The sequence below is a fragment of the Lathyrus oleraceus genome, chromosome 1 (genome assembly GCF_024323335.1).
Source record: "Lathyrus oleraceus cultivar Zhongwan6 chromosome 1, CAAS_Psat_ZW6_1.0, whole genome shotgun sequence".
Classification (NCBI taxonomy): Eukaryota; Viridiplantae; Streptophyta; class Magnoliopsida; order Fabales; family Fabaceae; genus Lathyrus; species Lathyrus oleraceus.
The window spans coordinates 417,851,244-417,862,824 of NC_066579.1; the positions used below are offsets into that span (position 1 = coordinate 417,851,244).

The window sequence follows — 11,581 nt, forward strand, 5'->3', positions numbered from 1 at the left end:
CTTATTTATTTAGCATGTCTGGCTAATTTGCCTAGGTATCGGTATGTAAAGTAAGCAGAATAAGGGATCAAGACTGAGTCGGTCTATTTAAACTTAAAATCAAAATCAATCTTTTTACGGTTTCAACTTACAGGTTTAATAACAAGATTTTTTACAAAAGTAAAAGACATAAAGAAGTTAAAATCAATAGAGCGAGAGTTTGAGATTTTAACTGGACAGTGTAAGTTAGGCATTAATTCTAGATCAGGGCGAGAGCAAGTTTTAGAGTTAATTAAATTCTGACCTTTTCCAAAAAGTATTTTTAAAGATTGGATGTGAGGACGAGAGTTAAGCATTTGGATTTAATTATATAACCTAAGTCAACAGAGCGAGAGTTTGAGATAAGGGTGTTTAAAACGGTCAGTATTTTCTTAAAAAGAGTTTCTGCAACTTTATTGTTTTCAAAATATGGTTTTTGACTTAATTATAAGTGACAGCAACATTAATATAAAATCATGGTTTATTCAACAGAGCGAGAGTTTGAGATAGAACCTTTAACCAATGAAGTTAACCGAAACGATTCATTTTAAAACCAAGAAACCGACAAAGACTTGATTCCCTAGTTTTGACGAACTACATACCGATATCCGTTTTATTAATATTTAATCTAGATATTAGTTTAGCTCTTAGTTTTTCCCCAAACAATCAAACATTTTCACCTTAGATTTACGTAGTAACCTTAGATAACGGTATATCGATTCATAAGTCCCTGTGGGATCGATATCTTTTAAAACTACGCGATAGAACTGTGCACTTGCAGTTTGTATCCCATTCTCGACTCACCCAGTCGAGCGATCAAGTTTTTGGCGCCGTTGCCGGGGACTTTTATTCAATCGATATCGTAACTCTTCCGTTACGCTGTAGAGACTAAGGTTTCTTTTTCTTCTATTTTCTTTCTTTCGTTGATTTGTATGCCACGCACTCGCTCTCAAGGCGAACCGCTCTATTTACGAATCAACGATATCGAACTATATCTCCGAGTCTTACGACGAATTCGGGAATATCGTGCTGAAAACAATCTCCCTCCTATAGACCTTCCTGATCTCAAAGATTTTCCTTCTTTAACCGAGATGGCAGAACCAGCTCGTGCTCTTAGAGATTACGCCGCTCCATCGCAAGATGAACCGCATTCAAGTATTGCTCCGCCCGCAATCGAAGCAAACAACTTTGAACTTAAACCTTCGTTGTTGCAGGCTGTGCAACAGAACCAATTCTCTGGAAATCTTACCGAAGATCCAAACCTTCATTTATCCGTATTTGTTCAATACGCTGATACTGTTAAAGCTAATGGTGTCACTTCAGAGGCAATTCGACTTCGTCTTTTTCCTTTCTCATTAAGAGATAGCGCTAGAAGATGGCTTCAATCTCTCCCTTCCAACTCAATCACCACATGGAACGAGTTGAAGAAAGTTTTTCTTGCCCGATATTTTCCGCCAAGCAAAACAGCTATGTTAAGAGCCCAGATAAACGGATTTAAACAGAAAGACAACGAGTCTCTTTTCGAAGCATGGGAAAGATACAAAGACATGATGAGACTTTGCCCACACCATGGTTTGGAAGACTGGTTAGTAATTCACACATTTTATAATGGTCTCTTATACAATACAAGGTTAACAATAGACGCCGCTGCAGGTGGTGCACTAATGAACAAACCTTACGCTGATGCTTACCAGCTTATCGAGAGCATGGCCCAAAACCACTATCAGTGGGGAACCGAACGAACAACGGTGGAAAAACCTCAACCGAAAACTGGCATGTACGAGATAAGTAACCTTGATCACGTCAATGCAAAAGTGGATGCTTTGGTCCAGAAAATTGAAAGTTTAAACGTATCACCTCCAGCCGCCGTGGTTGCTATAACTCAGAATTGCGAGGTCTGTGGAATCCAAGGCCACACTCCTGCGGAATGTCAACTCTTGACTGGAATCCAAGCAGAGCAAGTAAACTATGCTCAAGGAAGCCCCTATTCGAATACCTATAACCCAAATTGGAAGAACCATCCAAACTTCTCATATAAGAGTAATAATGCTTTATACGCACCTGGACAGTCTCCAAATCAAGCCCCATCTATATCTCCAGGATATCAGAAACCGAATCCTAACAATAATACCCCTAGAAAATCCAACTTGGAAATCATGATGGAAAACTTTATAGCTTCCCAACAACAAACCAATAAAGATTTCTTAAACCAGAACATACACACTGGCGAACAACTAAAACAACTAGCAAGCAAAGTAGATGCCCTGGCTACCCATAACAAAATGCTAGAAACGCAAATATCTCAAGTAGCTCAACAACAAGCACCTACTGCTGCACCAACTGGTACATTCCCTGGACAGCCCCAACCCAATCCGAGAAGCCAAGCTCATGCAATTATATTGAGAAGTGGAACGGAAGTGGAAGGACCGTCTGACCCAAGGATAGAAAACCAAAACCCTAAGAAATCTACTGAGGAAAGTGAACCTAAGGAAAAGGAAGAGAGTAATAAGGAAACCCTAGAAAAGAAGGAACCTTATGTACCTCCACCACCTTACAAACCACCTATACCTTACCCTCAAAGGCTTGTTAAAACCAAAGATGTAGGCCAATTTAGAAAATTTGTTGATCTCCTTAAACAATTAAACGTTACAATTCCGTTTACCGAAGCTATCACGCAGATGCCCTCATATGCTAAATTCTTAAAAGAAATTCTTTCTAATAAGAGGAAACTTGAGGATAGCGAAACCGTTACACTCCCTGCCGAATGTAGCGCTATAATCCAAAACATGCCCCCTAAACTCAAGGATCCGGGTAGCTTCTCTATACCCTGTCACATAGGAAAATTTGTCATCGACAAAGCCTTATGCGATTTAGGAGCCGGAATTAGCGTTATTCCTTTATCCATATGTAAGAAACTGGAAATGGGAGAATTAAGACCGACCAAAATGTCTGTGCAATTAGCAGATCGTTCCATCAAATATCCTGTAGGAATCCTTGAAAACGTTCCCGTACGCATAGGTCAGTTTTACATTCCCACTGACTTCACAATTATGGACATTAGAGAAGATGATACGACACCTATTATACTAGGAAGACCATTCTTAGCAACTGCCGGTGCAATCATAGACGTAAAACGAGGACGACTCACCTTCGAAGTAGGTGAAGAGAAAATTGAATTCATTCTTTCCCAATTCTTGAAAGCACCTGCAATAGAAGATACATGTTACTTCATGGATATCATTGATGAATGCATAAAAGAAGCAAAGTCAGGAGAAGACAAATCATCAGACTATCTTTTAGAGGACAAATCTAAACAATGCCTAGCAATAACACCGGATCCTACGCAGTGTCTTAACAAACCAACCCCTGATTTGAAAACACTTCCCAAAAATCTGAGATATGAATTCCTAGACTTAGAACTTGAACGACCTGTGATAGTTAATGCAGATCTAGGAAGGCTCGAAACAGAAAAACTCCTACATATCTTAAGAAAATATCCAACCGCACTAGGATACCACATCACCGATCTCAAAGGAATAAGCCCTTCTATTTGTATGCACCGCATCATGTTAGAAGAAGACTGTAAAACCTCTAGGGAACACCAGAGAAGACTAAATCCGATCCTAAGTGAGGTAGTAAAGAAAGAAATAACCAAGTTATTAGAAGCAGGTATTATATATCCTATATCTGATAGCAAATGGGTTAGTCCTGTACACGTTGTACCAAAGAAAGGAGGCATAACCGTTATTGAAAACGAAAAAGGAGAAACTATAACTAAACGAATCGAATCGGGATGGAGAATGTGCATTGATTATAGGAAACTAAACAAAGCAACCCGAAAAGATCATTTCCCTTTACCATTCATTGACCAGATGTTAGAACGATTAGCTAAACATTCACATTTCTGTTATTTAGACGGTTATTCAGGCTTCTTTCAAATACCAATTCACCCTGACGACCAAGAAAAGACAACATTCACATGCCCTTTTGGTACCTTCGCTTATAGACGAATGCCGTTTGGTCTGTGTAATGCCCCTGCAACTTTTCAAAGATGCATGATGGCAATATTCGCCGACTTTCTCGAAAACATCATGGAAGTATTTATGGATGACTTTTCTGTATACGGACAGAGTTTCGAAGAATGCCTTGAAAACCTGGAAAGAGTTTTGGAACGATGTGTAAAAGTAAACTTAGTACTTAATTGGGAAAAGTGCCACTTTATGGTACAAGAAGGCATTGTTTTAGGACACATCATCTCGAACAGAGGAATTGAAGTAGACAAAGCCAAAATAGAGGTAATCGAAAATCTTCAACCCCCAAGAACTGTGAGAGAAGTACGAAGCTTTTTAGGACACGCCGGTTTTTACCGACGATTCATCAAAGACTTCTCTAAGATAACTAAACCCTTAACCGGACTGTTGATGAAAGATGCTGAATTCATATTCGACGATAACTGTTTAAAAGCATTTCAAACTCTTAAACAAGCATTGATCTCCGCACCCATTATGCAGACACCAGACTGGAATGAACCATTCGAAATAATGTGCGATGCCAGTGATTATGCTGTAGGTGCTGTTTTAGGACAAAGAAAGGATAAAAAGCTTCACGTTATATATTACGCTAGCAGAACCCTGGATGAAGCACAGATGAATTATGCCACAACCGAGAAAGAACTCCTAGCAGTGGTATTTGCGCTAGATAAATTTCGTTCTTACCTGGTAGGAGCCAAAATAATAGTTTACACTGATCACGCTGCTATCAGGTACCTTTTAACAAAAAAGATGCTAAACCTAGACTCCTAAGATGGATCTTGTTACTGCAAGAATTCGACTTAGAAATCAAGGACAAGAAAGGAACTGAAAACGTAGTAGCAGACCATCTCTCTAGACTTGAGAACCTTGAACCAGAAAGAACATCCATTAATGATGATTTCTCGTATAATAAACTCATAGCTACTTTGGAAGAGAACAACTCCGACATGCAAGTAGAAACCACCTTAGCTATATCTGTCATACCATGGTACGCTGATCTAGTCAATTATTTAGCTGCCGGAATAGTTCCACCTACTTTATCTTACCAGCAGAAGAAACGATTCTTCCACGACATAAAACACTTTTACTGGGATGATCCCTTACTTTTCAAAAGAGGCCCCGATCGTATTTTCCGTCGATGTATACCCGAAGAAGAGGTAGAAAATATAATCCAACACTGTCACTCCGCGCCTTATGGTGGACACACAAGTACATCCAAGACCTGCTCTAAAATCCTACAAGCTGGCTTTTATTGGCCAACTATATGGAAGGACGTACATGCGGCTATTAAGGAGTGTGACAGATGTCAACGCACGGGAAACATATCTAGACGTGACGAGATGCCACAAAAAGGTATTTTGGAAGTAGAGATTTTTGACGTGTGGGGGATAGACTTCATGGGACCTTTCCCATCCTCTTTCGGTAACAAATACATACTCGTGGCAGTTGACTACGTATCAAAATGGATCGAAGCTATAGCTTCTCCAACAAATGACACCCGAGTAGTAACTAGACTCTTTAAAAATATAATATTTCCAAGATTTGGCATCCCAAGAATAGTAGTCAGTGATGGTGGATCACACTTTATATCCAAGGTACTCGAAAAACTACTACTTAAATATGGAGTGAGACATAGGATAGCAACACCTTACCACCCTCAAACCAGTGGACAAGTGGAAGTATCTAACAGAGAAATCAAGCAAATACTAGAAAAAACGGTCGCCACTTCAAGGAAAGATTGGTCATTGAAATTACCAGAAGCTTTATGGGCATACCGAACTGCTTATGAAACTCCCATAGGGACGACCCCATTTAAGCTCATTTATGGAAAATCCTGTCACCTCCCGGTAGAATTAGAACATAAAGCCTATTGGGCTATTAGAAATTTAAATTTGAATTATAAAGCCGCAGGTGAAAAGAGAATCCTTGACATAAACGAATTAGAGGAACTCAGAAGAGACGCCTATGAAAATGCCAAAATCTATAAAGAAAGAACAAAACAATGGCATGACAAGCGTATATCAAGGAAAATCTTCAAGCAAGGCGACGCAGTACTTTTATTTAACTCTAGACTAAAGTTATTCCCGGGAAAACTACGATCCAGATGGTCAGGACCTTTTCATATCACTAAAATCTTTCCCAGTGGAGCGGTAGAAATAAAAGGACAATCTACAGAACCGTTCACCGTAAACGGGCAACGTCTGAAACATTATCACTATGCGGAAACCAACGAGGATTCGCAGATTCTACACTTAGACGAAACGCCCCCAGGACTCATAGACTATATTTAACAGTTTCTTTGTCGAGCTTGCGACATTTAAACAAAGCGCTTAGTGGGAGACAACCCACAAATTAATTTGTTATTTTATTATTTTATTATTATTATCATTTCCCTATTTCTCTCTTAATTATTCTTTTAATTTCTATTTAGTATTCATTATTGATTTATTCAAAAAGAAAAAAAATATATATATATATATAATAATTCTTTTCTTCTTTCGGCATTTGGCCAAATCCTGACTTAAACTCATGTTTCTTTTCTCTAGCTAACACTAACCAGATGGGACATTCTGATCGTATGGGTATCAAGTTCAGAGGAATGGCTCAGAAACGAAAGTTTGAAGAACTAGCCGCTAGAGAGATGCTACCTAGTTTATATGCTGATGATTGGGCTATGACTGCCCTTGGACTGAGACAGAGTGTCCTGTTTTTGCTGAATCAGATAGGATGGGAGACCTCCCCTATCCTGAGACATTTCACCACCTACCGGAGACTCACACTAGAATTCCTTAGTTCATTAATCTATCTACCTAGCCATGGAAAAGGAATTAGCAGAGGTTTTATCCAGTTCAAATGTTCAATATGGAGTACCAATTTAATATTAGAGACTTCACCAACCTTTTGGGTTTTCCTACCTCCTTTGATACATTCACTGTAAGCCAGGAAGAACTTTTTGAATATAGAGAGCTTGAACACTTTTGGGGTAAGCTGACTGGAAATGATGAGCCCGAGGAACATGAGTTTCTCTCTGGAAACATACATAACCCGGCTTTTCGCTATTTCCATAAGATCCTGACCCACACTTTATTTGGGAAGAAGCCAAATAGTACTTCAGTTTCACGTGATGAACTCTTCATCATATTTTGTGCTTCCCAGAACCGTCCAGTAAACGGTGCTACTTTTATGTTAGCTAATTTGGACCACCTTATCCAGGATGAGCGAGCACCCATTAGAATAGGCGGTTTGATCACTATGATAGGTAATGCTATTGGATTACGTCAGCCTATGCTTGACCTTAGCCCTTTTTGTGGCATTACTACTATGAGTATACCTTTCCTCTTCAACACTATGTTTATAGCAAACATAGGGTCTGATGAGTTCGAGCTTATTATTGATAACCAGGTTCTCTGCCTATTCACCATGCCCGATCCTAGAACTAGTGTTCACAACCAAAGGAACTGGCTCTATAATCTGAATGAAACCCCAACTCCTGCTGGATCCACTGAATCCATCCAGGACTATGAGATCTGTGATGACTATGAGCACTATGTTGACCATATCTCTCATGCTGAATCTGACCCTCAGACACCTTCCGGCTACTATGATATTGATCCTCCCCCTCAGCCTGCCCTGACCGAAGAATCAGTCATGCCTGATCTCCGACATCATATGCCAGGAACAGATATTAAAACCGTCATTGAAGCCTTGATGTCAGAACAAGACGCCCTCAGGGAAGATTTCCACAGCTTGAGACTTGAAATCCTAGAATACACGAGCAGCACGGCAAGTCAGTTACGTATGTTACAGCATCATGTTAACTCTTTTGCTCCTCCGGCCAGAGATCCGAAGATAGATGGAATTTAGTTATTTTTCTTTCTAAGTTATTTAGTTTTAGGCTAGATTTTTCATTAATGTTATTTGAATTCATGTTTATTTCTATTTCATTTCATTGTTTTCTTTCACTGTAATACATTATGATCATTTTTATTGAAGCTGTTTAGTTAATTTTATTATGCAATGGCTATTATGCTCTACTGTTGTTACCTATTATTATTATACAAAGCAAGTAAGCGTGCACAATACATTAAAACTGCAGACTAAAAATGATCATAAGCAAAATGAAACATTAAAATACGCTACCAAAGTAATTCTGTGAAGCGCTACTGAAGCCTTGCCAAAAAGGACTGTGTGACGAGCGTCACACACTCCATGACGAACGGCACGCAAAACGCCTGTTACGAACGTCACAGCCTTGTGACGAGCGTAACGCCCCTCAGACATGTGAACGTTAGGGAGCCGTTGGAGACGAATGTTACACTTTAATTTTTACCTTCCCCATTCATTTTTTCGTTTACCACACTTAATTACTCTTCAACCACTTTTTCTTTCTACCTTCCAATCCTTCTCCTATAAATACCTACCAAAACCTCCTTCATTCACCACAAACAATTCTCTCATATCAAATATACATTTCTTTTTCTTTCCAAATCATCCCTTCAAAAATTCATCACAATGGCGGGAAATCAAAATTTCGGAAATATCATCTTCCGATCCGGAGATGACAACTATCAGCAAGAGCAATTCGAGCGCTTCCAACAGCGAGGCGTCGCTTCCACCAGGTACCCCGATTTAACTTGTTTACAACAATTAGGCTTACTCCAAGGTATCGAGTGGATGCTCCGTAAAGCCGATTTAACCTTCCTTTGCACTCATAACCAACCCACCTACCCTTCCCTAACCTTAGAATTCCTAAGTTCTTACGACTACACCACTCCCGCCGGTGAGGGTGAATTTCTGACCGGTACCGCAACCTTCCGCATGTTTAACACCGAGTACTCTCTAACCCAAAACCAATTGAGTACCATGCTACAATTTACCACAGAAGGCCAAGTCTACCCCAGAATCCCTCCCGACCTAAACTGGAACACAGTTGGCGTTTTTGACCTTTTTAAGAAAATTTCCGGTATAGAGACCTACAACTGGGAAGAACTCCTTCTCTCCCACATCCATAACCCCACCATCCGTTATTTTCTCCGTATCTTGCAAAACACAGTTTTTGGTAGACCAAACAACAGCAAGGTCAACTCAAAGGAGTTATTTTTCCTCCAGTGCGTCTTCGAACCGCAAGCCCAGGTAAACGCCGCCTCCTTTCTCTTTTATCATATCCGCACCTTATGTGCTAGAGGCCGGCAACCCTTTATAATTGGTGGATTAATAACCTCCATAGCACTTGGCCTGAACCTAGGGGATAGACTCAAAACTTTAGAATCCCTACCTCCCCTGTCTATGGATATCAGCTATTGCCGTTCTAGCCGCCTGATTAAAAACAGAGTAGGCGGAGGCTATTATCTTATGGTGAACAACCAAGCAGTCCCGAGTGTTGTGCTACCCAATACCACCCTAACTGATGTCACAAACCCCGACCGTCACCTCTACGATCTTAGCGCTCCTGAAACCACCGAGCCTTCACAAACAAACCAGCAAACTGATGAGTTTGAAGAAATGGAACAAGGTGACCATCCGCCAACACAACAATCAGTCCCGCTCAACCCTTCCCGTAATGCAGTCGGCCCATCCTCCCAACGTCGTCGACGAAGAAGGCCTGCGACCAACGACGACATTATGGATGCTATCGATGGTATGCAGACACAGAATGCAGAGATGATGCAGATGATGCGTCAAATGCAACAGCAACAGGATGCTCGGAATGCCATAACCGACCAGCGGTTTACTGAATTGTTTAGCAGGTTCGACAACTTAGACATACGTCAAAGATCACCAGGGCCAAGAACCAGAGGCGGAAGGCAGCCTTAGTTGTTATTTTCTTTGCATTTCCATTTTGTATTTCTTTCCCTTAAAACATTGAGGACAATGTTTAGTTTAAGTATGGGGGGGGAAACAATATTCTTTCCATTCTCATTTTTCAAGTATGTACTCTCCCTTTCATCGTTATTTCCCTTTTTTTTTCCCTATAAAAAACAAAAAAAAAAAAATTTATTTTAAGTTAAGTTCCTAAGTGTGAAAAATTTTCTATTATCTATTCCCCTCAATTTTCTTGAGCCATAACAAAAAAATTTTAACACACCCAATAAGTATAAAGGTTGCTTACTTTATAAAACTTGAGTGAAATCAAAACAAAATCATTACCATAACAACGCTCTGAGAACCTCAATATGTTAGATCAAGATAAGTACCTATTATACCGATTCCTTGAACTTTTAGTTCTATGGCAACCCCAAGTAGTTTATACAGAAGTCAGCACCATCTTAATAGCAAACTACGTGGAGAGCCGATGAATATAAGTGAATGATCCCCAAAGTAACCTAAGATATATAAATATATCAAGAAATGCACTAATTAAATTAGGTGATCCTTACCAGATCATTTAATCTAAAGGTTGCAGATCATGCAAAAGCACAATACGAAAGACCCATTATGAGTTGGTTCAGTAGGAATCTGGTACTGAACTCGGTAGGGCGGACTACGGTTCGATCCCCCGCAATTTGCAATGGACTGAATAATGAAGTTATCCGACTTATGTACCAGAACTTCTAGCTAAAAGCGGATCATAATCACTAACCGGTTACTCCACTATGTGCGCGAAAGGATAAAGGGCTTAATGTGATTTCGCTAGAATGAAAACGGGTAAAATAAGACTAAAGGAACCAGGATAGCTATCATAGGGTACTTGAACTGATTGGCATAAAGTAGGGTTATCTAAGTTGTAACGGTAGTTGTTGATGTCAAGATTAAACTCGAGTCCTCCTAAACAAAAATCCATTTGCAACCTAGTACGAATTGATGTGTGCTTTGAAATTTCATCTGGCTAAAACTTTTAACAAGTTCTATACTGAATTTTGCTTGAGGACAAGCAAAGATTTAAGTATGGGGGAGTTTGATAACATGAAATTATATCACATTTGAAGACTTAATTCAATTAGATTATATTATCATTTACTTTAATTTATCCCATTTTATCAGATATTATGCAGTATTTCTTTTCTATTTACATCAGGTACCCATTTTGAAGCAAAAGTGAAAAAGGGAAGAAAAGGAGGTGTAGAAAGGAGTAAAAAGGAAACAAATATCAAAGACCAAGCCCAGCCCAAAAGAAAGCGCACGTTGTGCCTGTGACGGGCGTCACAAGGGTTGTGACGAGCGTCACACTAGAAGCATCCCTGTGACGAGCGTCACACATGGTGTGACGAGCGTCACACCATTCCACTAGCTTTTTGGCGCAAGTCACGCTCTCAGAAGAATTGAAGAAGAACGTTGAGAGAGTTCGTGTCCTATGCCCACGCCGTGTATTTAGCCATGCTGAAGACTCGTGGGAAACGGAATGCAGTTACCAAGGCTATTATAAATAGCCATCTCACAAACCTAAAAAACTCTCAGTTTTTGCACGCTCAGTTTGCCGAAGCTCTGCCAAATTTTCTTTTCACGCCTTTGCTTATTTTTCTTCCTTTCCAGCAACTTAGCATTGTTTATTTTATTTATTTCTTTTGCAAGCTTTACATTCTTTTTCCCTTGCA

General features: G+C 39.8%; 1 pseudogene; it reads right to left on the bottom strand.

The window, feature by feature from the left end:
- Nucleotides 1-1,494: 1,494 nt before the first annotated feature.
- LOC127116482 (uncharacterized) lies at nucleotides 1,495-1,594 on the bottom strand (annotated as a pseudogene).
- Nucleotides 1,595-11,581: the final 9,987 nt, after the last annotated feature.